At 38.1% G+C, this 6,000-nt stretch overlaps 1 protein-coding gene across 1 annotated transcript in view; it reads left to right on the top strand.

Annotated features, from left to right (window-relative positions):
- The first annotated feature begins 442 nt into the window (after positions 1 to 442).
- The window catches only part of LOC140187095 (homeobox protein TGIF2-like), a 55,510-nt gene continuing 49,952 nt past the window's right edge, over positions 443 to 6,000 (top strand). The window contains exon 1 of the mRNA XM_072242052.1: positions 443 to 773. The gene's annotated coding sequence lies outside the window, so the exon portion shown is untranslated. The remainder of the gene's footprint in view (positions 774 to 6,000) is intronic.

Genomic DNA, 6,000 nt, shown 5'->3' with positions numbered 1-6,000 from the left:
TTACAGAAGGTGGGTGAATGGGATTGAAAGGAAAAATAAATCAGCCATGACCGAATGGCAGAGCAGACTTGATTGGCAAAATGGCCAAATTCTGCTCCTTCATCTTTTGGTCTTATGTTCAAAACAGGAACAACTCCAAGGTCCTCCTCACTCATAGGCATCAATATTATTAAACATAATTATACATAACTGCTATTCTGAGGTCCTCAAACATCATGATTGAGCTTCAAATGTGACAAGCAGACACAGCTCAGTTCAAAGGATTATTTCTCTTACAGAGTAAGGTAGGTCCCAGAAAAACTGGGAGCATGCATTTATCAGCTCACGTTGACCAATTCACCAACAAATGATTAACTCATCAACTTAATGATTAACTTCTGCAATGCATTTCTGAGCAATGTCCAACCAAGGTCAAACTTAATATTTTTCAGTGTCTGTGAAGATAGCAATAAGTCTGCACTCTGATTTCACAGCCAAGAGGAAGTTACATTTGGATTCAGCAACTATAACCTCATTCAGATCAGAGGAAGGGAGATATTAAACTGTTTCCCATTTCTTATTGCTGTCTGACCACAGATGCTGTGGTTGTGGATACAAACATGGGGTACGGCATATACGTCAAAGGCCTGACAGCACTATCAAGGAAAAATATTTTTCATTTACTGTGGTCATCAAGGAGAAGACCAGTATTGGGCTTAAGCCAAGACCTTCACCAGTCGTTTAAAAGAATCAACCATATTGCTGTGACCCAACAGTAACACAGACCAGCAGAGGTAAGGATGTCAGATTTCCTTCCCTTCAGGACATAAATAAACCAGGTAGTTTTTTACAATAGTCTTTTACTGGTTTTATTTCAGATTATTTAATTGATTGAATTTAAATTCAGTAGATGTTGTGATGATATTTGAACTTTTGATATTTGAACCGTGATGCAGGGTCTCGGCCAGAAATGCTAACTGTCCTTTCCTTTCTGTAGATACCATCTAACCTGCTGAGTTCCTACTGTACTTTGTGTGTGTCACGCTGGATTTCCAGCAGCCACAGAACCTCTTGTGTTTTTGAACTCTTTATCACTGGATTATTATTCCCTTTTATTTGGATTATTTGTCCAGGAACTTTATAACACAGTATAACTGTGATGATACCATCTCAAACATTCCTATTTGTTGACCTTGGTGGCAATGGACCTTTTTGCGAATTCTGACATTATAGAAAAGTCATTATACAGATGATGTGGTTATTCGATATCTCTATCAGTTAATGAAAGGTTTTATAGTAAACTTGGTCTAATCCTTACATTCAAATTGCCCTGATACAGAGCAATCTCTCCTGACTTACACGTTTTCAGATCATTTTCAAAATGGCCAAACAGTTTTTTTTTCTCTCTCCACAACTAGTTCTGTACCCCAGTGGTTCAGTATTCCATTAAATGTAAGAGTCTGAAAATAATTTGTAAAGCTAATCTGACTCAGGAGATTCATTGTGATTGAAGTGTGCCTCTCTGTAGGACAGATTAAAATCAAAAACTCTGGGCAATAATACTCTGAAATAATTTAGTACAGATTCAGTTTGAGTGAAGTCTACAATGCAAGCCCTGCACATCTGTGTAAAGCCACCACAGGAAGTTACTAGTCTAACTGCGGATTTCTTATTGCCTTGTCAGACTCAAGGACAGGCCCAAGGTAGATCTGGAACCAGATTCAATGCCAGTTTGTATTGTGGTGCCGTTTAAAAAAAAGTTACTTTAAATTTTGTTCATTTTTAAACTGCAAAGTTCAAAAGGTATTCCAATTCATCAGTTCCCACACTATACCACCATTCCAGCTGAGGCTTGCTCTCCTTTGAGTGATTATATGAGGATACAATAAATTTCCATTTTTAATCATTTAATTTGTCGCATGAAGACCTTGAATCCATTCACTGCAATTTAACACATTGTCCTCATTTCTTGTGCACTTGATTCACAAAGAGTACTTTGATTTACTTACAAATTCAATGAAGGATAATAAAAATGTTGAACTGCATCACCATGTCACTTGCACATGATGTCACTATGACAACAAGCTGGGTATATCTATGACTTGGCTTCTATTCTTGTCTAATCACGAAACTATTGTTGACAGTGTCTCAATATTTATTAAGAGAAACACAATGGAAAATCACTTCCATAAATGCTTTTGTATTTAAAAATTTTCTTGCAGGCTGCTTCCTTAAAAATTATTTATGTCATTATTCAAGAACTGGATCCTCTAAGCTCCGTCATGCTTCCCATCTTCTTATTGTTGGCACCTTAGGCTCTGATGCTCATACAAAGGAACAGATGAGATTCAGTTCTCTGCACTCATTTCATTTCCAGAGGCAGAGTTAACCTAACCGGAGAATCAGTGACCCATATTTACAAGAACTTACCTCACTTTCTGGAATACAGGCCTGCTTCAATTGTGAAGAACCACTGACAGAGGGAATCCAACCCATCTCAAACTGGTTACACTCCTGTCATGTTAAACATGCCTACAGCCAGTTAAAAATCTGTCCTTAATGTTCCTACTTCAACTGAGACCAAACAGCATCTGTTCCTCTAAGGTGGTTTTACAGTGGAGAAGTGCGGCCACCTGCAGGAATGAAAATATGGTTCCACGAATCAGCCTTCTGAAGGTAGAAACTGCTTTCAATTACATAAATGTTGGCCCAGTCCCACGCATTTTCCTTTTTTGTGGATCTCTATGTTAACAGCCTCTTCTCCCAGCGGAACAGTCATTTCTTTGATGGGAACGTTCTTAGCCTGAAACATGAAGTATGGATAATTTTTGCAGCAAGAAACAAGATTTCTTCTTCCAACAGAATGTCTCTTCAATAATTTCAATTCTGGGCAATAGTATAAAATAGATGAGAGTAAATTCGCAATGAATTTTACATTACTTCTGATTCTCTTTTCAATTGACTAAGAGATTTAAGTTTGAGTGATGTAAGGAGTGATGTTAGGAGTGATGTTAGGAGTGGATGTTAGGAGTGACGTTAGGAGTGATGTAAGGAGTGACGTTAGAAGTGACACTAGGAGTGACGTTAGGAGTGATGTTAGGAGTACTGTTAGGAGTGATGTAAGGAGTGATGTAAGGAGTGATGTACGGAGTGATGTACAGAGTGATGTTAGGAGTGATGTTAGGAGTGATGTTAGGAGTGATGTAAGGAGTAATGTAAGGAGTGATGTTAGGAGTGATGTAAGGGGTGATGTTAGGAGCGCCTGCCTCCTTTCATTATCACTTGTTTTACACAATTTTAACCTGTCAGCTCTGCCTCCATCTGGTCTGGGAAAATCTCAATTTGACAGTAAATGCACTTGAGTAAATTCAAAATATTCTTATAAACTCTGCAACAGCACTTCTGGGAGAAAGACTTAGATCATCAAAGTAAAATTTTCCAGTGCAAGTTATGGATAAGTTCAGTGAGAACTTAATTCAGTCAAATTATTTCAGAATACTTTTGCCCAGAGTTTTTGATTTTAATCTGTCCTACAGAGAGACACACTTCAATCACAATGAATCTCCTGAGATTTTTTTTTATATTTTAGTATTGTTTGATCATGTCTTGACAGATTATATTGTTATGGGTGTCCAGATCTAAGTTCGCTTCTCTTTTCACTCAAAGCCCTTCCATACCTTTTCATGTACACATGCAAACATCTTGGTCAGTCAAAACACTTATTCCCATCGTAATCAAGCATCAGACACTGTAACATTTGAAGAAGCTCTTCGGCCTGCCATTTCTGTGCTGACCATACTGCCGGTCTCACTAATCCAATTCATGTAGGGACACTGAAGCAAATTGTATCACCCCGCCTTTATATCAGCTAATTCAGCAAAAAGAAAATGAAGATTAAATCCAATAAATCTAATCTAAATCTAAATCATTCCTGATCCACACTGTCAAACTTTGAAAAAACCGATTGAACCTTCAGTGGTATTTCAAATGTTCTTTTAAAAACACCATTCATTGAGTAGTTGTTATGTCAGTATATGAGATATGTGGCCTTTTCAAATGGAAATAATCTCATTTAGAAATTAGTGAGGGTTTTTGGATCCTGTCGGTTTACGACAATTTAATGGATAAAATGAGAATAGAGAACATTTACATGGTCCATCCATTTCACTCTTTGTAAAGTCATTGTGAGATTTACATTCTGTTAACATCCTTCCACAGCCTCAAAAGGGAACATTTTCATAAACAACTTTCAATGTTTTTGTTCCACTGTTCCTTCTGCTATTCTGTGAATTTCTAACACTGTTAAACCTATTATTCTCTCCCAACTTGCCTCATTTCAACAGCTGGTTCATCTTTTGATATTAGGGTTTACAGCAGGCACTCACACAACAGTCTGAATTTATTCAGAAAATCATTCTCTAACAGATAAATATGACAAAATATGGGATGGTAGAATAATTTTATCACTTCCATTTAGTCTCAACGAGAATGTGCTTTTATTAAAATGTAATATAAATGTATTGGTGATATTATTTTTTGAAAGTTGAGCTCTTGCTCCCTATACTCAATTGGTCTTGCACAATTCCTAAGTCACTTCGAATCCTAGTGACATCATTAACCCATTCTATATCTAATGCACATTTTTTCTGATTATTTCCATATAACCATATAACAATTACAGCATGGAAACAGGCCATCTCGGCCCTTCTAGTCCATGCCGAACTCTTACTCTCACCTAGTCCCACCGACCTGCACTCACCTCATAACCCTCCTTTCCTTTCCTGTCCATATAGTTGTCCAATTTAACTTTAAACAACAATATCGAACCTGCCTTAACCACTTCTGCTGGAAGCTCGTTCCACATAGCTACCACTCTCTGAGTAAAGAAGTTCCCCCCATGTTACCCCAAAACTTTTGCCCTTTAACTCCCAACTCATGTCCTCTTGTCTGAATCTCCCCCACTCTCAATGGAAAAAGCCTATCCACATCAACTCTATCTATTCCCCTCATAATTTTAAATACCTCTATCAAGTTCCCCCTCAACCTTCTACGTTCCAAAGAATAAAGACCCAACTTGTTCAACCTTTCTCTGTAACTTAGGTGCTGAAACCCAGGTAACATTCTAGTAAATCTTCTCTGTATTCTCTCTACTTTGTTGACATCTTTCCTATAATTCGGTGACCAAAACTGTACTGTACAGTACATATTTCAGGTTATCATTTCAAAAATATTCATCATAATTTTCAAAAATATGTTGTATTTTTACTTCCTGAAGAAGGGCCTCAGCCAAAACATTGACTGTTTATTCATTTCTGTAGATGCTACCTGACCTGCTGAGTTCCTCCAGCATTTTGTGTGTGTTGCTTTGGACTTCCAGCATCTGCAGATCTTCTTGTATTTGTATTTTAACTTACTTGCGTGGTCTCTCAAAGCACATGATTCTGCCCATATACTCTCCTGTGTTTTGATGTATTTTCTCTCCTTCTTCCCTCACTCCTTTCATTTCCCAGGACTCTGACTGTCTTGCCTCCATACTCTGAAACTGCTTTTCTAAATCACCAACTTCATGAATTTGAAACATTCCATTTGAAAAGACCATAAGACCATAAGACCATAAGACAAAGGAGCAGAGGTAGGCCATTTGGCCCACCGAGTCTGCTCCACCATTTTATCATGAGCTGATCCATTTTATCCTATTTAGTCCCACTGCCCCGCCTTCTCACCATAACCTTTGACGCCCTGGCAACTCAGATACCTATCAATCTCTGCCTTAAATATGCCCAATGACTTGGCCTCCACTGCTGCCCGTGGCAACAAATTCCATAGATTCACCACCCTCTGACTAAAAAAATTTCTTCGCATTTCTGTTCTGAAAGGGCGCCCTTCAATCCTGAAGTCATGCCCTCTCGTACTAGACTCCCCCATCATGGGAAACAACTTTGCCACATCCACTCTATCCATGCCTTTTAACATTCGAAATGTTTCTATGAGGTCTCCCCTCATTCTTCTAAACTCCAAGGA

The sequence above is a fragment of the Mobula birostris genome, chromosome 2 (genome assembly GCF_030028105.1).
Source record: "Mobula birostris isolate sMobBir1 chromosome 2, sMobBir1.hap1, whole genome shotgun sequence".
Taxonomy (NCBI): Eukaryota; Metazoa; Chordata; class Chondrichthyes; order Myliobatiformes; family Myliobatidae; genus Mobula; species Mobula birostris.
The sequence above is the reverse complement of the archived record's forward strand: the minus strand, read 5'-3'. Positions and strand labels throughout refer to the sequence as shown.